We start from the raw sequence: 25,614 nt of genomic DNA on the forward strand, positions 1-25,614 counted from the left end.
ACAAACAATCATCATCTCCAAACTGCTCCCATATTGACACAGAACACAGTGCTATAAAATGTGTTCATATTCATCCAAATTCCAACATTTCCTTAAGCACAATAAGGGGACTACACCCTAACCATGAGAAACAACCCTCTACTGTTACACAATCTCCTCCATACTTCACTTTGTGCGCTGAGGTGATGGCAAGTAATGTTCTCCAGGCATTCACCAAACACAAACTCTGTCATCTGATTACCACAGGGTATAGAGTGATTCATCTCTCCAAGTCACTCACTTCCAGTCATCCACAGTCCAGCAGTGTAGCTCTTTACACCACTTCAAGCATCACTTACCACTGAGTATAGAAATGTGTGGCTTACGAGGGGCTTCTCAATCATTTTAACCCATTCTTCTTAACTCCCTGTTTACAGTCATTATTCTAAATGGATTTCTGGTAGCACTTTGGAAATAATGAGTGATTACTTCTACTGGTTCCATGCAATTTTTTACAACCACCCTCCACAGCATTCAACAGTTCCTGTCTGTCAGTATGTGAGGTATGCCTGGTCTTATTGTTCCTTCATTTTCCGTGTCACAGTCACATCACCAGCTGTAGTCTTGGGCAGCTTTAGAAAGGTTGAAATATCCCTGTTGCTCAGATGACATCCATTGACTATTGCACATTTGAAGTCACTGAGCTCTCCTTACCTACCCATTCAGCTGTTACTAATTCTCTTCTGATAACATTTTCTTTTATACTAGTGGATGCACCTCTTGTGCCATCTAGTGGTCAATTCTGTATTACATAGAGAACTGTCCAAATAGTTTTGATCTGATAGTGTTCACTATGTATATCCTTTATGATTTGGAAGCACCTTACAAACTCAGTAACAATGGAAAATCCAGGATGGAATTAACAATAGTATGAGAATGATAGTTGCTGCTTACTGTATAGTGAAAGGTTACCTTCCATTAGGAACATGAGTGCACTCAGCGACTGTGATATGACTTTCAAATGATAGAGCACAGCAATCAGATGTCCTTTTCTTGCAGGTTTTATTCAGCAAATCTAGATTTCGGCTAGTGCCTAACCATTACCAATGCACCATTTCATAGAATCAATGCACAATCTAATACATCAGTCCCCTGTTGTTCGCACTTAAGTCACACTTCTTTCAGCCCTACTGCACATCATGTGCAGTGTGAAAAGTGAAGTATAGAGGAGACACTCTTACAGTATGGGATTGTTTCTCATGGTTAGGGTGTTGTCTCCTTATTGTGCTTCAGAAAATGTGAAATTAAACAGTAGTGTTGAAATGACTGTGACAGAAGCCCGAACAACAGGGGACTGATGTATTAGAACATGCATTGATTCTATGAAATGGTGCATTGATAATGGCTAGGCACTAGTCAAAATCTAGATTTGGTGAATAAAACCTGCAAGAAAAGGATGGCTGATTGCTGTGCTCTATCATTTGAAAGATATAGTGAAAGATGTTAAGTTGCAGATACACACAACAAAAAGACTATCAGAAAGTGAGCTTTTGACCAGCAAGGTCTTCATTGGAAGTAGAAAACACACACACACACACACACACACACACACACACACACACACAAATGCAACTCATACACACATGGTCACAGTCTCTGGCTACTGAGACAGAGTGTGAGCAGCAGTGCATGATAGGAGAGGCAACAAGGTAGTGTGCTAAGGAGGAGGCTGGGGTGGGGAGGGAGCGGCATAGCAGGGTAGTGATGGGGGGGTGGGGGGGTGGGGGGATAAACTGCTGCTTGTGGGAGCATACAGAGACAAGGTGGAGAGAGAGTAGGGCAGCTATGTGCAGTCAGGGGGCTAGACAGAGGGAGAGGGGGGGGGGGGAGAGGGTAACATAAAAGGAGAGAAGTGAAAAGACTGAGAGTGAATTGGTGGGATGGAGGGCTGTGTAGTGCTGGAATGGGAACAGGAAATGGGCTAGATAGGTAAGGACAATCATTAATGAAGGTTGATGCTAGGAGAGCTACAGGAATGTAGGACACATTGTAGGGAGAGATCTTACCTGTGCAATTCAGAAAAGCTAACATTTGCAGAAAAGATCTAAATGGAACTGGCTGTGAAGCAGTCATTGAAATGAAGAACATTGCGTTGGGCAGCATGCTCAGCAACAGGGTGGTCCAGCTCTTTCTTTTGCACAGTTTGTTGATGGCCATTCATGTGTATAGATAGCTTGTTAGTTGTCATGTCCACATATAATACAGCACAGTCATTGCAGCTGGTGATGGTTTCACAGGCAGCCCTGCCTTTGATGGGATAGGTGATGCTTGTGGCTGGACTTGAGTTGGTGGTGGTGGGAGATGTATGGGACAGGTCTTGCATCTAGGTCTATTACAGGGATATGAACCATTAGGCAAGGGGATGGGAGCAGGGTTTGTGTAGGGCTAGGTGAGGATATTGTGTAGGTTCAGTGAGTGGTGGAATATCACTGTGGGAGGGGTGTGGGGTGTGAAAGATAGTGGGTAGGACATTCCTCATTTCAGGACATGATGAAATCAATTAGTTTACAAGAAACATAATTCATTAAGAATTCCATGATTTTCATTTTGAATTATATGAAGTAAGTAATGTGTTATTTTAAGTAAGGGACAGTTTCATGTAAGCATTTATTTGAGAGTGTATAACCAACACTGCTTTTTTGTGAGAGTCATACAGTCCTTATTTTTGTAATATGTGTTTGGTTATGGACTTGATAACCAAAAAGAAAATATTTCTGTTGCTTACTGTGAACTTTATTATGGAGCGTACTTACTGAGACATTAGTGTGAACGTCATAAATGGCTTGAAGAGGCTCATGAGGAATGTGTGATTACTTACAGTCCAGGTCACAGTGACTACATATTTCTATATTATCAATACTGCATTAGTGACTGTAGTACTCCTTCAGAATATTACACCATGTAATGCCAGATCCAGAGATATACAAAGCAAGACAAATATTTTACTCGCCTATAAAAAATTCAAGAATTAATTTGGGCTGCATAATGTCTTAATCAGTTGATTATTATGTTCTACTTCAATTTTAAACTATTTACTGTGAGGCATTTGTGAAATTTTATCACAATTTTGGCTTAGTCATGAATTTTGAAGCTGGGACCCTCCACCTGGATGTATGTGCAATGATAAAAAATGGTTCCATTATGTTTATCATGTAGATAAAAAGTTCCATTTTTTACAACTGAATGTTTAGTTTGTTTTTAACCATGAACAGCTGAAACAAGCAGGATTAGAAATAAAACAGATATTCGTTTCAAAATCTGAAATTTTTCTTATCTATATAACTGAAGTAGCAACTGAGGAAGAATGGCTATTGCCTTTGATGATTTATTAATTGACATTGGGAGATAATGCAAAGCAATGTTCAAAGAGGGTCAGTGTACTTAATATTTCCAAATTATGAATATATCGTTGTGCCTGCATTGGCCAGTTACCAGTACCTGTTATTTAAATATGTGACTAACTGACTGATATACTTTGTGCATATTACACTTGATAGAGTTAAAAGCTTAACATATCAAGACAAGATAGTAACTAGTCTATGAATACAGGCTAATAAAGATGCTTTCAGTATATTTATTGAAGTAATGATAGACACTACTGTTGCTTCTGGTATGACACTTGATAATGCTCCATGTGGCCTAACAGTCACCATTACAGCATTTTATACATACTCATATATCACTGTTATCAAAATTGTAGTAGAAATAGTTTGATGAAAACCATTTGTTGCTAACTAACGTGCCACTATATGCATTGGATACACATAAATAATAATAAACAATACTTACATATAAAATGAAACCATACACATATCAACAATCATAAGATACTAAACTAGAATAATAAATGAATACAATTTATTTTTCATGTCAGCACCTCAGGTCACTATGATGAGGGAAGTAAGCTGCTCTATTCTGAATGCTGATGATTTAAGTATTCCTTGACACTATAAAAATTCTTGGCAACTGGCATTTTTTGAACTCTTTTTTTTGAGTATGTGGAGTTGCGATATATACTCTTAATTAAACAGGATATTAGGCTGATAAAGAGCACTATTTTGATACATGGCTTTTGTGTTAATTTCTCTGAAGATCATCTCTATTTCTCATTATGTATTCATGGACTTGACTTTTTAACACAGAATGTTCCTGGTGTGCCCTCAGAAAACATATACTTTTGTAAATATGGATACATGGTAGGTTCATGATTTTTAGTTCCTTGAAATAATTTTTACATGATTCTGTGTATGTCACCCTTTTAAACATTCTTATTGCTCCCTTTTGAAGCATAAATTTGTGTTTCAACAGATTGGCATTCCCCCAAAATATGATGCCATATCTTAATGTGCAATGTATGAGTGCAAAGTACAAACATACCCCTGCATCAACACTACAGGAATTTTTAAGGATGCTAAGATTATAAAAATACTGACTTAATTTTTTGTTTAACCTGTTTGTATGTTTCTCACTCTTTAAATTTTCATCTCGCTATACACCTAAAATTTAGTATGGAGGGTTTGCTCTACCTAACACCGCCCAACTTCTACTTTTAGGTTGCTTCCTAGTTTGTTAGTTATATGTCTGGAGTCCATCCCAACTGTTATTTTCTCATTCACAATTAATATATCATCCTGAAAGCATATCTTTGTTTCTTCTGTACCTATTGTGACTCAGTCACAGAGATCAGACAGCTGTATGCATATGTTTTTATAGTGCTTTTGTCAATGTTCTTTAAGACATTGTTGAAATAAATTTGTTAACGTAAAAAATTTTGACATGAATACATTTATGTCAGAAATCAAAAACACTGAACATGATAGAATGATTTATAAAATGCAGACAACACTGTGTCATAATTCTAATCCTTAATAAAGAGCGGACTCAGTATTGTAGAGTGAATGAGTTTGCACGCCTATGTCTACATCAAAAAGTTAGTTTGTTGAACATCCTATTTTGATGGTTACTAATGTACACATAGTGGTGCAAAACATTTAGTCTGTAATCAGTCAAAAAAGGATATTTAATAAACTAACCAGCACAATGCACTTTGAGCTCACCATTTATTACCAGCAATAAAATAATGTACATAAAGTTTGTTTCTTGAAGTTTCCATAATCTTTCAGTCCTTTATCTAGGATAGTATTATTTTTTCTTACACCATTTCAGCTACTAACTTTGCAGTCATGTTCAAGGTAAGTCTCTGGCAGAATTTACTGAACACAGAGTGAACTGGTACCCTTGGAATATAGTCAGTAAAAAGACAAAGTCAAAACATCAAATTAAGTGATAATTTCTTATCAACCAAAGGAAGAGGAAGAGATAAAGATATAATAAAGTCTATCACTTTTCTACCATGTGTGAGAAATTTTTCTTCAAAAATTGCCAGAATGATGAAGAGGCATTAAGTGGATGTGATCTTCTTTCCACCAGGCAAGATGGTAACCTATCTAGGATATGTACAAGATATTCTGCATTTATGAAAGGCAGGTATACACTCAGATGAGAAAAGTCATGGGCTACCTCCCAATATTGTGGTGGAGCTCCTTTTGCTCGGCATTGTGCAGCAACTCAACATGGCATGGACTCAACAAGTTGTTGTTAGTCCCCTGCAGAAATACTCAGCCATGCTGCCTTTATAGCCATCCATAATTGTGAAGGTGTTGCTGGTGTAGCATTTTGTGCATGAACTGACCTCTTGATTATGTCCCATAAATGTTTGATGGGATTCATGTTTGGCAATTTGGGTGGCCAAATCATTCTCTTGAATTGTCCAGAATGCTCTTCAAACCAATCACGAACAATTGTGGCCTGCTGATGTGGCACATTGTCGTCCATAAAAATTCCCTCATTGTTTGGGAACATAAGCCATTCATGGCTCCAAATGCTCTCCAAGTAGCTGAACATAACCAGGACCCAGTCCCTTCCATGTAAACACAGCCCACACCGTTATGGAGCACCACCTGCTTGCACAGTGTTTTGTTAACAACTTGGATCCATTGCTTCAAGGGACGTGCACCAACCGAAATCAAGACTCATCTGACTGGGCTTTAGTTTTCCTGTCATCTATGGTCCAAGCGATATGGTCATAAGCCCAGAAGAGGTGCTGTAAGTCATGTTTTGCTGTTAGCAAAGGTATTCACATTGGGTGTCTGCTGCCATAGCCCATTAACACCAGATTTTGCTACACTGCACTAACGGATATGTTTGTTGTATGTACCACACTGATTTCTGCAGCTGTTTCATGCAGTGTTGCTTGTCTGTTAGCACTGACAACTCTATGCAAATGCTGCTGCTCTTGTCCATTAAGTAAAGGCCATTAGCCAATGTGTTGTACATGGTGAGAGGCATTCTTGGCACACTCTCGACAGTGTTTATCTTTGGAATATTTTATTCCCTTATGATTTCTGAAATGGAATGTCCCATGCATCTAGCTCCAATTACCAATCCATGTTCAGAGTCTATTAATTCCTGTCTTCTGGCCATAATCACATAGGAAACCTGTTAACATGAATCACCTGAGTACAAATGACAGCTCCACCTTTTGTTGTTTTAAACCCTGTGTACATGATACTACTGCCGTCTGTCAGTGTACATAACGCTGTCTCATGACTGTTGACACCTCAGTGTATATGAAATTCCTTGTTAAATTAGTAAAGGGTACATAGGACAAACAATATGTACTGTACAAGAATGGTACATTGAACACTCGTGACATGCTCACCTTCTACAGCCCAACAAATCAGCAGTGGCTGACCATTGCATTGCCACTGGCCACTCCATAGATTACAGGAAAGTCAAGATACTGCCCACAGCTTCGTCCTATTGCAATTTAGTGGTCAAAGAAGCTGTGGGAATACAATAAGCAAACAGCCTGCTCATCCAAGATTGGGGCTTCCTGCTCAACAAATCATGGAAACCACACATTTCGTGTATGGACTCCCCAAGGAATTATTATTCTGAAGCTTCACGGACTGGCATTCCAAACATATGCCATACATTTTAATGATAAACCACATAAATTGTAAGCATCATGGATTTTCTGATTCTGTACTTGCTTTGTTTCACTCATAGACACATAAAATTTTGTCTGTTACTAACATTCTTGTTGCAAACAATGCTATCTGTACCACTCAAACATTGACTCCACAGTATTGTGTCAAGTAGTTTAAATTCTGCCAGTGACTCACTTTGAAGATGGCTGTAGAATTGTAAGCAAAAATACTGGAATAAGACATATTATTCCAGTTTCATGCCTGAAAGGTGAAAGGTGATGAAACAAACTACATAAAGACTGCTAGGACATAAGCTGCAGTGTACTGTTAAAAATAATGTAGCCTCCATAATTGCTGTTATTGCTTTTATGGGCATAAGGCCATAGTCCAAGGCTTAATTCCATGTCTGATGTTTCATCTCCCAATGCTGCAGACATAATCAGAGGCCTTAACAAACTCAGATTGCGGTTACAGTCTCAAATAAGCTCAGCAAGCCACCAGCTTCCTAGGCTTGTTCAAGACTGTAACTGCTTTCTGAGTTCTTTATAGCCTCTGATGATATATCAGCAATTATGCAATTACTATCCATAAGATCCTGCATTCTATGAATATACTCTCTAGTTTTGGGAGTTATTAAACACATTAGCCACATCCACACAGTGAGGGAATAGTATGATGTAGGCCTAATATAGTTTTTGTTCTTAAATAATGTTGTCAAATGGTATTAGACATGTCAAGATGCAAAGAAGAATACATAAGCATATTACATATGTAACTGGACTATGCTTACATTAAAATATTATTAAAACACACACACACACACACACAGACAGCCTGATTTTAACTACTCCTTTCACTCCACTTCTTTATTGTTTCCTTGCAAGAATCACTTTTACACCCTGCAGCATACTAGAATGAAATGTTTTCACTAAAACTACTTCACCAATTCATACTTACTTCATATCAGTGAGATACAAAGAAAATATATGTACTACAGGATCCATTTACTGACATTTCCCATAGTATTGCCTTTAATTTGATAAAACATTCCCTTCATAAAGAATGACAATTGTAGCAAAACATACTATTTTTTTAAGTACACATTTTTTACTAAAATACTGCTTTTTATTTATTCACTCTTACTACAACTATCTCTTTTCAGTTCAAATACTTTTCAGTTATATATAAAACTATGTTTGTGATTAACAAACATCTAATATATTTTAAATGAAAATGATGAATTGATGATGTGCTTGGCTCCTGAATAGTTTTTTTAAATGCAGAGTGTACATTTGTACCTGTAGCTTGCTTTGGATGATGGATGTTATGTTTATGGAACATATTTGTATTTATTGAATTATTTTATATGAGTGTAACTGAGTAGATCCAATAACACCAAGCTGTTTAATAAGTATGTAACACTTTTTTGTGAAAGCAGGTTGGTTTTATTCAGGACTCCGATACTCCACATTATTCCCCACTCTTTCGGCTACAAAACCCTATTTTTCAACATAATCTCCATTCAATGCAATGGCCTTATGTCATCTTACTGTGAGGGCCTATATGCCCATGTGGTACCACTCTACTGGTCGACATCAGAGCCTGTGCCTTGTTGCATCAATAACCTCCACATCATCCGTGAACAACACTCCATGGGGTGCATTTTCAGCAGCCCAAACAGATGAAAGTTGGAAGGTGTGAGATCCACGGCATAGGGTGGATGAGGAAGAACAATCCAACAAAGTTTTGTGGGCTCCTCTCAGGTGCACAGCCTTGTGTGGGGCCTTGCATTGTCATAGAGAAGGAGAAGTTTGTTTACAGTTTTTAGTGCTGAACACAGTGAAGTCATTTCTTCAGTTTCCTGGGGAAAGCAAAATACATTTCAGAGTTGATCTTTGCTCCATGAGGGAGGACATAAACAGAGTAACCCCTTGAGAGGTGCAGAATACTGGCACCATGACATTACCACTTGAGTTTACAGCTTTGAACTTTTGCTTTGGAGGAAGGGTTGTGTTGTGCCACTCCATGGATTGGTGTTTTGTTTCTGGTTCAAAGTGATGAACCCATGTTCCATTGGCTGTGATGATGTATGACAAAAAATTGTACAATCAGGCTTGTAACACAGAAGCAATTCCACACAGATCGTCCATCATTGCTTTTATGGTTTTCTGTTAGGCACAGAGGAAGCCAGCAGGCACACACACCTTTGAGAACCACAGCTGGTGGATGAGTGTTTCAGCACTACCAACAGAGATGTCCAGTTGTGCAGCAAGGTGTTTGATTGTCATCTATTGACTACCTTGGAATGCACTTCCATTACAGACGACATTTTGAAGGCTGTGCATAGCACCACCACCTATCATGAAACTATAGTTTGTGAAGTCAGAATATTCCATGATGTCCCACAACAAATTCTGCATTTTTTTCAGCTGAAATTGGCCAATAAAACTGTTGCATTACTTATTGAATGTCCTTGTACATTTGGCAGCAAGTAAATACCAATGTGAGTAACCCTCTCTTCAAAAAGACACACACCTGTAGAAACTTATTTTATTATAATGCTCCTTAGATTCTCTGGAAATATTAATCAAGTGTTGGGAGGGATGTTTATAGCTACAAATAAACAAAAAGGTCACCTGAATACACCATGCAGTTTTGTTCACAAAACACGAAGCTCTACAGATCAGTCATAAAAACACTCCTTCAGCGTATGCTTATATGGATGACGCTGCCAATTTATCAATACTGAAACTCCCTAGACACTGACCAGAGTTAACCTTAGTATTGCGTATACTGCATAACATAATATCAATGTTGATCAATTGAAATGCTGCTTCTGGCAAAAAATAAGGTCTTTATTTCTTATTTATGTTGCTGCATGATGACTTCCTACTACACGCAAGCATGTGCTACACGTGCCTGATGGAATTCCACCACACTTTATGTAAATCATTTGTTCACTTATGCATACCACATGCATAATCAGATAAGCTGCACATGTGGTACATGTGAATGTCTCCTTGGAATGCAATGGATTATTATGAATGGGGTACATTGAAAACAAATCTTCATCATATCAATTTGTTTCACCACATGAATCAGAACAACATACATCTTGTGCTTTTCATTGTGTCCTTCAAGGTTTACAGTGACTATATGTTCATTATATGGTCAATATTAAAGTGTTATACATTGCAGCAGTAATGAATTTTGGTGCTCTGTAACTTAGACCATGTGGTTTACCCAATATGTATATAGTTAACAAATTTCTTACTTCACTATGTTGTTGAGTTCACTTGCAACATCTTACAGTGGGACCCCCTACATAAAATACTCCAGAAATATAGATTTTTACTTTCATCTAAAGTGGATCATGGATTTTATTTGTTTCAGGCTTAAAATAATGGCATTCTTAAGTTCCAGCTTTGTCTTGCTTTTTCTATTTTCATTTTATTTCAGTACTTTTTCTTATATGTTTCAGGGTAATTAACATACAAATTTCAGTATTTGTGTATGTTCTTGAGTAAGGCTACTGTTATTTTTAACATGATATGAAGCTTCATGTTTCTTAGGGATTATACCTTATTGCTGAAACTTGTTGTATAAAACAGTTGTAAATTATTGTATGTAAGACATTATTTGTGAATGCTAAAATCCAGTTTAAAATTCTATATTTCATTATGACCATATCATTGTTAGGCTTTCTTTATTTGGCTGTATGACAGAGGGTCCCCCAAGCATATTATTGTAAGTTTTATTCATACATAAAAGCTATGAAGAAATATAAGTTCTATGAAATTTAAATATTTAAAAATATAAGCATATCATTTTAATAGAATTCATTCAGGAGTAAGACATTGTGATGTCGGGTTAATTTAATTAAAGGTGATGAAGTATTGGATGCTGGTGTGTATGGGAAACCCACACATGCTCAACATGTCTACTTGCCATATTATGAGGGGCAAGCACTGCTGACGCGTAAGTTTCTTTTCTCCCATTCACTTCACTGGGAAACTTTTATCAGAGATTCATAGGGTTTCTCTTGGTCAGTGGGCTAGTAGAAGTGTATGAAAGAAATATATGCATTGTGGAGATCCAGTGTGACTTTTGATTGCTTCCATGAACTTCATAAACTGGGATGGCATTTCATATGCATGTACACACTTTTTGTTTTTATTGCAGTGTATGTTTCTATGTCCGCTTATAATGCTAGGATATTACTTTCATAAATGTTATAGTCCAGTAAATGGGCTAATTTTTGCAATTTTCAAAATACTTTTGCAATAATTTCCTTGCCAGTTTGTAATAAATCATTACTTCTATTAAACTTTCTTTGCAGTATTTTGGCATAACAAGACGACTTGCTTTGGCAACAAAATGAATATGTAATTTAATTTGTGTTTGCTACAAAGTCCAACTGTGGTTAAATGTATAAACAAAGCTATTCTGTGCAAGTGTAGCCAAATCATTTGTCTGAGATACTAAAGCTTGCATTTTACACAATTATTTGCTACTTTTTTGTCATTTTTCATAATTTTGCCTCACGATGCACTATAATAAGCCATATTCAACATTTTTTAAACATTTGTTTTTGTAGATAGCATGGCCTAATTTAATCACCAACATCTTCCATATAAGAGGAACTGCAGAATGATTGAATTTGCTACATGACATCTACACATAGCAGCAATAGCTTGTTAGTTACTTCTGTGTCCAAAATTCACTAGTGAAAGAGCTATAGATATAGTTTTCCCTCTTCAAACTATGATCTTTAGATTTGTCAATTTAGGCTTCCTCTTAGTATCACAATTTTATGCCTTTGACAGTATTCTTTATGAGTAGGTAACTTCCATTTAAAATGTGTAGCTGTGTAAATATACCTTGAAACCAATCAAAGCTATTGATCACCTTACTTTCAGTAATAGACTGTGGGGAAATACTTGAGCAGTTATGAAAAATTCTGCAACTTTTGATGTTCTTTTGCCATTTCAACAATACACTGATCTATGAAGAGTGAAGAATCAGCAGGTCTTTGAAGAGAGAAACAATCATATTGAAGGATAGTGGATGGAAAAAGGGGCCGAGTGGATGGGAGCTAAAGACAGTCAATAGATTCTCCCATTATTCATGGTGTTCCCAATTTGAAAACGGATTCTAGCCTTAGTACACAGCAGTAGATGCTATGACTTTTGGGCTCTCTCAACTTGTGCTACCTCAGAAGATTTGTAAAGGTTGTAGTTTTACACTTTCTATAATGCATTATTGACGTTATAAGATGCTACAAAAGCACATTATGCTCACTATGTCTACACCTTCTTGGCAGTAAGCCAGGAAATCAGTCTTCTTCACCTTTCATTTACCAAATGGGCTTATAATCATTCAGAAAATGTTGTATTATTCTTCCCCAACAATGACTAATGTTGAACTCTGTTAACAAAAATGAAAGCAGATTGCTTGACTGTGTCAGAGGATTGCATCAAACACATCTTTCAGTTGATTTTGTGACAAGTAAGAAGCTCAAATTACAGCTCATGATATCTTCAGAAAATACCAATGAACTGAGTGCTCTGCACTTTATTTATTTACTTGTATGACTATGGCACAAGTTTTTCTCCTGAAAAATTTCACAGATCTGTACTATTTGTCCAGAAATTTTCTTTAGGGACCATATACACTCCTGGAAATTGAAATAAGAACACCGTTATTTCATTGTCCCAGGAAGGGGAAACTTTATTGACACATTCCTGGGGTCAGATACATCACATGATCACACTGACAGAACCACAGGCACATAGACACAGGCAACAGAGCATGCACAATGTCGGCACTAGTACAGTGTATATCCACCTTTCGCAGCAATGCAGGCTGCTATTCTCCCATGGAGACGATCGTAGAGATGCTGGATGTAGTCCTGTGGAACGGCTTGCCATGCCATTTCCACCTGGCGCCTCAGTTGGACCAGCGTTCGTGCTGGATGTGCAGACCGCGTGAGATGACGCTTCATCCAGTCCCAAACATGCTCAATGGGGGACAGATCCGGAGATCTTGCTGGCCAGGGTAGTTGACTTACACCTTCTAGAGCACGTTGGGTGGCACGGGATACATGCGGACGTGCATTGTCCTGTTGGAACAGCAAGTTCCCTTGCCGTTCTAGGAATGGTAGAACGATGGGTTCGATGACGGTTTGGATGTACCGTGCACTATTCAGTGTCCCCTCGACGATCACCAGTGGTGTACGGCCAGTGTAGGAGATCGCTCCCCACACCATGATGCCGGGTGTTGGCCCTGTGTGCCTCGGTCGTATGCAGTCCTGATTGTGGCGCTCACCTGCACGGCGCCAAACACGCATACGACCATCATTGGCACCAAGGCAGAAGCGACTCTCATCGCTGAAGACGATACGTCTCCATTTGTCCCTCCATTCACGCCTGTCGCGACACCACTGGAGGCGGGCTGCACGATGTTGGGGCGTGAGCGGAAGACGGCCTAACGGTGTGCGGGACCGTAGGCCAGCTTCATGGAGACAGTTGCGAATGGTCCTCGCCGATACCCCAGGAGCAACAGTGTCCCTAATTTGCTGGGAAGTGGCGGTGCGGTCCCCTACGGCACTGCGTAGGATCCTACGGTCTTGGCGTGCATCCGTGCGTCGCTGCGGTCCGGTCCCAGGTCGACGGGCACGTGCACCTTCCGCCGACCACTGGCGACAACATCGATGTACTGTGGAGACCTCACACCCCACGTGTTGAGCAATTCGGCGGTACATCCACCCGGCCTCCCGCATGCCCACTATACGCCCTCGCTCAAAGTCCGTCAACTGCACATACGGTTCACGTCCACGCTGTCACGGCATGCTACCAGTGTTAAAGACTGCGATGGAGCTCCGTATGCCACGGCAAACTGGCTGACACTGACGGCGGCGGTGCACAAATGCTGCGCAGCAAGCGCCATTCGACGGCCAACACCGCGGTTCCTGGTGTGTCCGCTGTGCCGTGAGTGTGATCATTGCTTGTACAGCCCTCTTGCAGTGTCCGGAGCAAGTATGGTGGGTCTGACACACCGGTGTCAATGTGTTCTTTTTTCCATTTCCAGGAGTGTATATATTGACTATGTTGCTCATGTTGGAATGGCATTTATAGGCTCTTATGTTAGATTGATATGGAATGGAACATGAGAAAATCTGAATCTCTTCATTGTGAACAAGTAACAGTCATTTAAGAGGCCATACTCACAGTTCAGGGTAGTGTCATGTTAGGAAATTATTATATTAAATTCCTCAAAATATAATTAGTTACCGAGTCTTACATTCCGTGGATCATTTGCATTACAAATTTCAATGATGTGGAATAAGTCATTTTAAATGCAAATAACAAATTAATTTGTACATATGGCTACATGCTGACAACTTTTCCTTTCTTTTAATATATAGATGTAAGTTAGTAATTCCTACCCACCACCTTTTACCCTTTACAACAATAGACATTCTTCTATTGAATAGAAGGTGTTACAGTTTGTTTCAAATCTTATTTTGTTGTCTGTCAGACATTTTATATCAATGAGCAAGTGATCAAAAATTGTTGTTGCAGCATTGTGTACGCCATTTTCACTAGAGACAACCTTAATTTGAAGTAATGAATATCATTTCATCTTCTCATAGTGTAATTATGTACATCATTGTTCCTTTCAAACTGTAGTGGATATTTACAGCAAGACCCATGAAGGAATAAATATACTGTGAAGCTGTAGTCAAAATTTGTAACTCCTTACACAGATGTCTTCAAGATTAACATGGGTGAACACACATGTTGTTCTTTCAGTACATTTTTGAGCAATGAATACTTTCTCTCTGAAAGATGAGTTACCCCAGAACATTAATAATCTATATGACATTACTGAATGAAAATATGAAGAATATGTAAACTTTCTGATTCATCTCACCTCAAGGTTTTCAATGTTTCTAAATGCAAATTTGCCTGGACTATGTTGTTCTAGGAGTTCCAAAATGTACTTTTTCCAGTTTAAATTTTCATCAATATGGACATGTAAACATTTTGATGTTTCCACCCTAATTATTATTTCCACACCATGTGTTACACATTTTATTGTTGTACTACCTCTAGATGTGAGAGCTGAAGATGTCTTTTTGAAACTGAGAGAGAGTCCACTTGCACAAAACCAGTCAATGATACTTCTAAGAACATTGTTTACCATTACTTCTGCTGCTGTATGAATGCTAGGAATGATTATAACATTAGTGTCATCTGCAAAAAGTACTCATTCTACTCATTGTATATTAGACAGAATATCATTTACATACTTGAGGAACAATAGCTGATGCAAGATTGAGCCATAGGGAATCCCATGCATAATTTCTTCCAAGTCAGAATAATTTCCCCCTATTACATTGGTTTAATTACTAAGTACAACTTTCTGCACTCTTTTGGTTGTGTATGACATTATCCATTGGTTGTTTATACTGTCAGTTCCGCAGAACTTCAGTTTATATACTGTGTTTCACACAGTACAATGGCTTAGATAGGTTGCACAAAATGCCAACCAGTGATATTTTGTTATTTAATACTTGTAAAATATGGTTGAGTGAACATGGGAATGACATTCTCAGTTGAGCAACTCTTCTGAAATCCAGACTGTCATTTACTGAGGATAGTATTGTTGTTCTGGTGGGATACTCTTCTAGAATGCATCAGATTTCCAAAATTTTTGAAGAATTATCTCAGTAGTGAAACGGACTGCTAATTATTGACGTATCTCATATCAACTTTCTTATAGAGAGGTTTAACAATGGCATATTTCAGCCTTTCTGGAAAAATGCCTTGAGTAAGTGATGTAGTGCATATTTCAGATAAGACCAGGCTTATTATATCAAAACAAATCTTTAGCAATCTGTTGGAGTTTTTATTTTTGACACAATATACAGTTTTCTTAATTTCAGAGGGAGAAGTTGATGATACATTCATGTGATTTAAGTTTATGATAGTTCTTTTTTCAACATACTGCTGTGATTTTTCTCTTGAACTTTTTGTCTCTATATTTTCTACTACATTTAAGAAATGTTTACTAAACATATCTATTACTTGTGTTTGATTATTTAAGGCCTTTTCACTTAATTCAGCAGTAATGTTCTTTGGCTTGTTGTCCTGTCTTTCATTTGATTGCCTCCCATATTGGGAATGATATTCCATGGATCAGGTAAACAGATTCTATGAAGTAGTTTTAAAAATTTTCCTCTAGATTATGCCACCATACTTGGAAGACATGTAATTCAGTATCATTATATGTGTGTCACAGTGAGCAAAAACAGTATATTTCAGTCTTTTCAATTCTGTTTATGTATAAGGAAATCATATTTGGGTAATGAAAATTATGCAGATTACTATAGTGAAGAACGCTTTTTGTGGCATAACATTTGAGGATATTCACATCTGCAGTATTGTTTCACTGTAAGTGTTAATTGCTATTTGTAGTGTAAAGTTATACAGACGCTAACATGCCAGGAAGGGGGGTTATAATTGTTACATCCCACTCCTGACACCCATTGTAAAGTTAGGGGAAGTTTACAAGGGACTTCTGCAATCGATGTTAATGTATAGCTTGGCAGGGAAGGGGGAAGAAGGCTGTTAAATATGCCTTATGGCAGCAGTGTGCAGGAGGTCGAGCGGTCAGGATTTGATAGTGGGCATCCAGGGCTGTTGTTAAATGACAAAACTGGAAATTAAGTACAATGAACAGGATATATTTCAATATACGGAGTACAAAGGGCATGCCTAGGTTCGGAAGTTAGCAGGTTTAGGCCACTCTAGGAGGTCGAATAATTAATTAAAATGGGCAATGGAAGGGGTTGTGGTTCATGTTAACTTACGGTGGTGGCCAGTTGCGAAAGGTAGAGCCGGAGGCTCTGCCTTCCAAAAAGATGTCTGTTCTACTTGAGGTCTGGATTACAAGAGAGTGAAGCAAGTATGTTCTGCTCCGCAGGACGCTCCAGCGTCCACACATGTGATCGGTATCCCGCGCACGCTATTGGCTAAAATCAATGGCGTGAATTTGCTAGCAGTTTCAGCAGAGGGTTCAGGGTGTCTCCTGTCAGCAGCTTTAACTGGACAGAACTGCCTCGGTTTTGAAAGGCAAGCGACGTGTGTCACGTAGGCGTGCTGTGAATTACTCTGGGAGAAAACTTGTAAAGATTCCACTCAGCCTTTGAAATAAATTTCTTAAACCAATTCTCTAAAATATTCGTTGACTGGCTGCCATCCTGTACAGAAGTCATGGAGGAACATATACTCAATTATTATTGGTACATGGCTCCACTTTTACAAGTGATCAAAAAATGTAATGGCAAAATGATACATCTAATTTATATGAGATGGTTGCTTACAAGCAGAATTTTTAATTAATTGAGTGATTAATTATGATTCATAGACCTTATCGTGAAGAAGAGTCTTCGGCGATGTTATTTACTTACAGTTGTAAAGTAAATAGTAAAATTGTTTTTAGAAGAGTCTCAGTACATTTCTGTCTCCTTTGACAGATGCAGCAGTGAATTTTGCACTGGTGCTTTACTTACAGCTCAAATACATTGGTGAAATACTAAGTAGCATGAAATCAGTTTTCTTAAATGTGTCTTAGATGAGTCTTTGGACAAAAGCACTGTAAGGTAGCCTGCTAAATTATGACACATGGTGCCACAAAATTTAAGCATTCTGATGGTATGCTTCATTCAGTTGTCCAGTCTGCCAATTTGAATCACAGCTATGGATTCATATTTTCAGAATGTCACCATGGATGGAGCTGAGTCAAAGAAATTCATGAACCATTTAGACAGACCACTTTGCCACCATTGTACTTCAGTTTGGAATTTTTGATGCATTATTGTAACCCACACTACTGTTAAGCTGTCTGAATGTTACTATTGTGTGTATCTGACTGTACCTGTACTGTTGCATTATATTTATCTGTTGCTAGGACAATTACATGTTTTCCCTCTCAAAAGATAGGAATGTTTGAGTTTTTCTATGGAGATGTTACTCCTTGGCATATTAGCTATGTAGAAAACTCTGCAGGTCTTCCTTTTCTTACCTCTTTCTAAACTTCAGGTTGAAGTTTAGGAACAGCTTGCTTGACACTGCTGGTAATCTCATGTTTACATAACATTCTCTGAACTCATGCAATGTTGAGGCCTTGTGGCAGCATGGGTGTTGTTGTCTCATCCAGTTTCTTCACCATCAAATTTACCATTGTTCTTGAATTGTGAGTCTCACTGTTCTGTCAGTGTGAGATAGTCAATGCACCTTGTCAAAGTGTTTCACAGTAGATTTTTGGTTGTAGAGTTTCCTAGCTGCAGTGTTTCCACACACCCACTCCTGAGTCTTGGCTGAAAGACTGGAGAACAGGGGCAGATGGCAAGTGAGCAGGGTTTGTGCATTTTTGTCAAGCTCTTGCCTTCTACTCTATAGTTGCTCCCACAATATGGCCTAACTGTATTATGACACTGAGCAAACTGTGGTAGAGTGATGCTACTTCAACATAACTGTAAGAAAGTGAGTCTGCTGAGCAATCTTGCTTTCTTGATTAATTATTTTTTCAGTATCCTGAACTTACATTTTACACTGAAGAGCCAAAGAAATTGATACACTTGCCTAATATCGTATAGGGTCCATGCGAGCACGCAGAAGTGCTGCAGCAAGATGTGGTATGGGTTCGACTAATGTCTGAAGTAGTGCTGGAGGGAATTGACACCATTAATCCTGCAGGGCAGTCCATAAATCTGTAAGAGTATGAGGGGGAGATCTCTTCTGAACAGCATGTTACAAGGCATCCCAGATATGCTCAATACTGTTCATATCTGGGGAGTCTGGTGGCGTGCGGAAGTGTTTAAAATCAGAAGAGTGTTTCTGTAGCTGCTTTGTAGCAATTCTGGATGTTTGGGGTGTCACATTGTCCTGCTGGAGTTGTTCAAGTCTGTCAGAATGCACAATAGACATGAATGGATGCAGGTGATCAGACAGGATGCTTACATACATGTCATCTGTCAGAGTCATTCTAGATGTATCAGGGGTCCCATATCACTTCAACTGCACACACCCCACACCATTACAGAGCCTCCACTAGCTTGAACAATCCCCTGCTGTCATGTAGGGTCCATGGATTCATGAGGTTGTCTCCATACCTGTACATGTCAATCCACTTGATGAAATTTGAAACAAGACTCGTCTGACCAGGCAATATTTTTCCAGTCATCAAAAGTCCAATGTCAGTGTTGATGGGTCCAGGCTAGGTGTACAGCTTTGTGTCATGAAGTCATTGAGGGTACACAAGTGGGCCTTCAGCTCCAAAAGCCCATATTGATGATGTTTCATTGAATGGTTTACATACTGACACTTGTTGATGGCCCAGCACTGAAATCTGCAGCAATTTGTGGAAGGGTTGCACTTCTGTCTCACTAAATTATTCCCTTCAGTTGTTGTCCATTCCATTCTTGCAGGATCTTTTTCTGGCCACAACTTTGTCAGAGATTTGATGTTTTACCGGATTCTGGATATTCATGGTACATTCATGAAATGGTCATATGGGAAAATTCCCACCTCATCACTACCTCAGAGATGGAGTGTCCCATCATTTGTGTGCCAACTATAACACCATGTTCAAATTCATTTAAATCTTGATAACTTGCCATTGCAGCAGCAGTTACCGATCTAACAACTGCACCAGACAATTATTGTCTTATATAGGTGTTGCTGACGACAGTGCCATATTCTGTATGTTTAGATATTTCTGTATTTGAATACACATGTGTATACCAGTTTCTTTGGTGCTTCAGTGTATTTTCTCCTTGCAGATGTGAACTGTATGACAACTGAAGTTTTCTAAATGAATTTCACTGATTTAACCTTCTCGGGTTGTCAGCCAAGTGACAGTATTATCATGAAGCAATGTTTCAGTGAGTTTCCAACTCATCAGATTCAAGAGAAGTTATGGTGCTTTTGTAGAATGTGAACTTCTAGAGCTACTGCACTACAGTCTCCTTTGCTGAGGGAGCATCAGGCAGGCCAACTGTTTGCCTTCAGAAGAGAGCACGTTTTCTTTGTTATTTCTGTTGTTATTCAACTGGCTATTTGTTTGTTCCTCCTTTCGTTATGTCCATCATTTCTACAAGGTTTTTCCCTTGTTTTCAATAACGTAATTTTCCTCCTCAGCATTCATCCATTTCTTCTTTGGCTTTTTAAATACTTACAGAAGTTAACATTCACTAGGTTAAGAGTATGTCACTACGCATTATTCATTTTTTCTGAATGAAAAAACCCTGAACTGTGAGTGTAATACAGGTAGCTACATACATTATGAACTGGATTTTGTGGTGCAAGCTTTTTGTTAGTAAGAATTTGATACAAGGGCTAGAGCTCAGGAAGATGGTTAGCAAAGACATGCTGTTTTCTGATTGTAATTTCCACTACTTTTGTTTGTGAAAGCACTTAAATCTTTGAAGTAATCTTCAGGTTGGTTTAGGTTTTTCTCACTTACCCACAAACATAATAAAAGAAACTTAGGTCCTTTTCTTATTTTCTAGCACAACTGTTCTTGTTGGGCAGTATGTTGATAGGGAATATTTTACCAGAATGTTTCAAAATACTATTCTGATGTTCAAACTTAAATATAGCATAAAATTCAATGAACACTATTGACATACAACTAACTATATATCCCAGATTTTTCAAAAAACTTTGTTCCTATTGGCCTTTTATAACAGTTGTTAGCCTTTAGTTGTTGAAAAAGACTTCTTTCATGCAACAAGCTCTATCATTGTAATACCGTATTAGTAATTAGATTATCATTGTGCATCATGCAGCATTTGTGTTTTTCAGAAATCAAATTTTGGGTAGCATAGCTTCAACTGTGTTGGGAGCTTCCCAAAAAACATTAAAATACAGCTCTCCATCAGGATTGATGTCAGAATGCTCAAAATCATAACTGCATGTCCTAAGTATTAGTCATCTCAGCCTTAACCTTTTACAAATAATATTAACTTCAAATGAATTTTGAAATTACAGAATTTCTTTGTATTCTCTGTCTTCTATTTTCCCATTTCAGGAATTTTCCAAGTAAAGTTTGCTGCTTTACAAAATAATTAGTGTGCTCTTTCCAAGTAGTCTCTTGTAAGCTATGTTCATTTTTATCACCATATAATAAACAAGTATCCTCATGAAGGTGGGAACAGACAGACACAAACAAACATTGCTCAAGTAAGGTAGATTGATGTAGAATAATGCCCAGATTTGATATACTGTTTATTAATTGCAAGTGATTGTGTCCCATAGCTAGGAGAGCTCTTTTTAAAATTTAATGAGTATTAAGTGAGAAATTAATCACCTTCCTAATATGTAATTCTTGATATATTTGATAGTTTTAGGATATTTATGCAATTATTTATTGTGACTATTCCTCCACAAAAAGTAAGACAGTACATGATGTGCTACTTAAAATTAACTAATAAAGATATGTCACAGAGTTATTGATCTTTTGTTGCCATTTGCAAGAGGTATTGACTTGATATGTTCACATACATCTTTCATAATGAACCCATAGTGGCTTTACAACCCCTCCTGACCAACCCCCCCCCCCCCCCCTTTATTGCCCACTGACCTCCCCCACTCCTCGTCCCAAAAAAAAAAAAAATTGTCTTGTTTGTGGTCACTGAAATATTATTGTATTAAGGTATAGTAATGTAAAGCTGTTCTGGTGTATTTTAGAGAATTTTTGCATAAACAGTACTGAATAAATATATTAGGTCTTTTATATAATGTAGTACTTTATATTTTTAGCTCCGGTATATTAAACTGCTACAGAATCATAATTACTTAATAGTACATGTGCAAAAGTAACTTTTATAAGTGATCAGTGTGAAGCAGTGTTATGAGAGTTAACTTTGCTTGTCCTATACTGGCTACATATCTGGCATAATATCATTGACTTTTTTTAATGACAACATTATTTTCCTTTCACAAGTTTCTCATAAAAGTTTTGTTGTTACTATGGATAACAATCCATTGTTCTTAAAATATTTTCTGAAACAGTTGTCTTCTTTATTAGTAATGACTCCATCAAATGCCTGTGTTGATAAATGAAACTAATAAATTATTGGCAATTTAATGTAAATGGATAGATAAGAAATCTACCCACCAGGTGGCCACAGGGGAACAGACACAGACAAAAGGGTTTAACTTTTACAAGCTTTCGGAGCCAGTGGCTCCTTCTTCTGGCAGAAGAGTTGGTGGAGAAGGAAGAGGGGTGAAGGAAAAGGACTAGAGTGGCTTATGGAAAGGGGCGCAGTTCCAAAAGGTCACCCATAACAGTGGGGCAGGGGAGACTTAGCAGACAGGATGAGAAGGAAAGAAAACAATTGGTCTTTCCTTCTCATCCCGCCCGGTTCGTCTGCCCTGACCAGGGGTTCGGGGTGACTTTTCAGAATTGTACCCCTTTTGTCTTTCTTTCTCATTCTGTCCGGTAAGTCTCCCCTGACCCAGGCTTCTGGATGACTTTTCTGAACTGTACCCCTTTTCCTAGGTCTCTCTAGTCATTTTCCTTCACCCCTCTTTCTTCCTCTTCAACTCTTCTGCCAGAATAAGGAGCCGCTGGCTCCAAAAGCTTGTAAAAGTTAAACCCTTTTGTGCACATGTTCCCCTGCCATTGCTTGGTGAATATATTTTTTATCTATCCATTTACGTTATAAAGACTTGTGTAGAGTATGTGCACCTCAATTTACTTCATTCTCATATTTGCTTAACTTAAAAACTGATTTTTACCTATCACAAAATGTAATGATTGACCCATAGTCTATTGAGAACACTATTCACATTCTCTGGACATTACACTGTGGAATTAAAGTTGCATACCAATGGAGCATACCGTGTGATTTATGAGACTGGTTAAAGATAAAAACATATCGGAGTACAAAGCTTGCTCATCAAGAAAATCATGTTTACAGCTTTTCTCCTCACCACATCATTCTTTCTTTTCTGTGTAACAGCTCTATGCTTTTTTATAACAACTTTGTGCTTTTTATACAGCATCCATGAAAGAGAGAAAGATATTTAACCAATTGTAATAAATTACAGATTCAAGCTTTTATAATTCAGAATGCTTATTTAAAATGCTCAAATGCTCACTTATCCATTGGCCCTCTCTTCTCCTTTCACTGTAAGAGGCCTCAATGAGCATTAATGCAGTTATAAATAAAATTTAACATTAATGAACTGGCTGCTGTTAAACAATTGAACAATGTAGTGCTGAAATATCCATTGCTATTACACTTGTCTTTGATATGTCATGTACCTAACATTCTACTGATATCATTGTCTCTTGGTGGCACATGTGTCAAGTGATTCAGGCATGTTTATCAAATACTGAGATAGCTACAATACACTCTTTAAGATAAACTTCCTTTATTTAGTGCTTCACTGTTGGTACATTGTTACACTTGTGTCATTGTCAAAACAGTGGTAGGCTTCATACTTAGTAAAGTGTAGGTAATGGAGCTTTTGTTCAAAACCCACCATTAAGAATGTTTGGCTGGATTTTTTTGTTAATCAGTGATGTTATACCAGCACCCTGAGTAACCCTGTTCTTGATAAAATCTTACGACTGATTTGATCTAGAAGAGGAAAGACCTGTCCATTTCATGGAAAATCCACTCTGTATTGTCTCAATAATATATTTAATGTCAGTGTCTGCCACTATTCATTTAATGATTATTCTTATATAATCTGAGAACATGTATGAATAACATAAGCTCTTCAGCATCATTTGGCCAAACTAGTCATGGAAGTTGTGCTTCTGAGAGATTTATTGCAGTCATATCAGTTGCATCTAATGCACTCTTCAGAATTCACTCAGTACTTTGTCTGAAATGATTAATACTGCATATATTCCAGTTCACTGCAGATTTTCCATCATGCTTGTGTATCAGCCCATACAGGGGACACATGCATCACAGTATTTCATAACAGCCTTCTATGGAGACTAATCAGCCTTCGTGATCCAATTTGGGGACATTTACAGAATTATAAGTTTCTACTATGGTAGTTAACAGGGTATAATTGGATGCAATGTGTGGTGGACACACTTGTGCTGCAAAGTATACAAGAAACCATGCTCTACTGAGCAAAAAAGTGTAAAAAGCCAACTTATCTGAACTATGGAATAGCCTATAGTACATTATTTATGATGTATTGAAAGATCTGCATCATCAAAATTGGACATCCAATGGTTGAACAATTTTATATTGTATTGTCTTAATCTGGAAATAATTATTTCTTCTGTGAACTTTTCTTGGGGGCTGCAATACATATTAGTTACTCTTTGAGAAAAAGTGTAAAGAAACTGGTTGTCCTTTGGACCTACAGTAGAATAAATAATTTAAAACAAATGAGTTTGACTGTGTTGATTAAAATTTGCCAAAATGCTCTGTCAAGTAAAACAAAATGTACAGAAATACTGCAACATAGAATCAATCTAGCTTTGGCAGTATCATCTGGCAGAAGTGTATACGCTTTGACACATCAGAAGCACAGATCATAAAACACAGTTGATATGGTGTCTGCCCCCAGTAGCTGAGCAGTCAGCACAACAGAATGTCAATCCTAAGGGCCCGGGTTTGATTCCCAGCTGGGAGAAGATCTTCTCCACTCAGGGACTGGGTGTTGTGTTGTCTTAATCATCATCATTTCATCCCCATCGATGTGCAAGTCATCGAAGTGGTGTGAAATCAAAAGACTTGCACCCAGCAAATGGTCTACCCAACGGGAGGCCGTAGTCACATGACATTTTTAGTTTATAAGGTTGGTTGTACCATACATGATAACAGTTTGCCCAATCATCTATCATTATCATTGCTTTCAGTTTTAATGTGACATGGGCACAATTTTGCTACTTACATTTCCAACTTTAAATATTCCATGGAATGGCATTGTGAAATCTGAGTTGGAAAGTTTTGATATTTTAAACAACAGTGTGAGAAAAATCAGGATTCCATCAGTTGGTTAGCATATGGGCACACTAGTAAAATGTTGACTGCTACAGCTAATTATTGCTTCCAGCCTGTTTCAGAGCACACACACAAACACACACACACACACACACACACATATTAGATCTTGTCACATCACTGCATTTGTGATCAAAGATTTTTTTGTAGCTGACTACTTCACTTCTTTTTATGCAATACTGTGATTCAGTGAATGTTTGAACTGCAGTTTATTGTGGCAACAAATTTCAAAAGAGGCTTAATCTGTTGTAGGCAGTATTCCCAAATGTTTGAAGAGCTGTCTACAAAAGATTCTAGAGTGGATACTATATATTTTCCTTATCACACATTTCTACTCAGCTCTTTACAATTCTTCCAAGAGTCCTCATTGATACAACAACACATATCAGCTCTCTCTGGACATCTATTGCCTTATATGACACCTTCATTTAATAAAAGCAACCGATAAATCACATCTAGTATTTTCCCTGAATTACTCATAGAGTATTTAATGTAATTGTTTCGAGGTTTGAATATCCCACCCTTTCTGAT

The 25,614-nt window shown here is 37.9% G+C and overlaps 1 protein-coding gene across 1 annotated transcript in view; it reads left to right on the top strand.

The window, feature by feature from the left end:
* Positions 1 to 25,614, top strand: part of LOC126249149 (ankyrin-3-like) — a 602,141-nt gene that overhangs the window by 392,806 nt on the left and 183,721 nt on the right. The gene's annotated exons all lie outside the window — the stretch shown is intronic.

Source organism: Schistocerca nitens, chromosome 3 (genome assembly GCF_023898315.1).
Source record: "Schistocerca nitens isolate TAMUIC-IGC-003100 chromosome 3, iqSchNite1.1, whole genome shotgun sequence".
NCBI classification, from domain to species: domain Eukaryota; kingdom Metazoa; phylum Arthropoda; class Insecta; order Orthoptera; family Acrididae; genus Schistocerca; species Schistocerca nitens.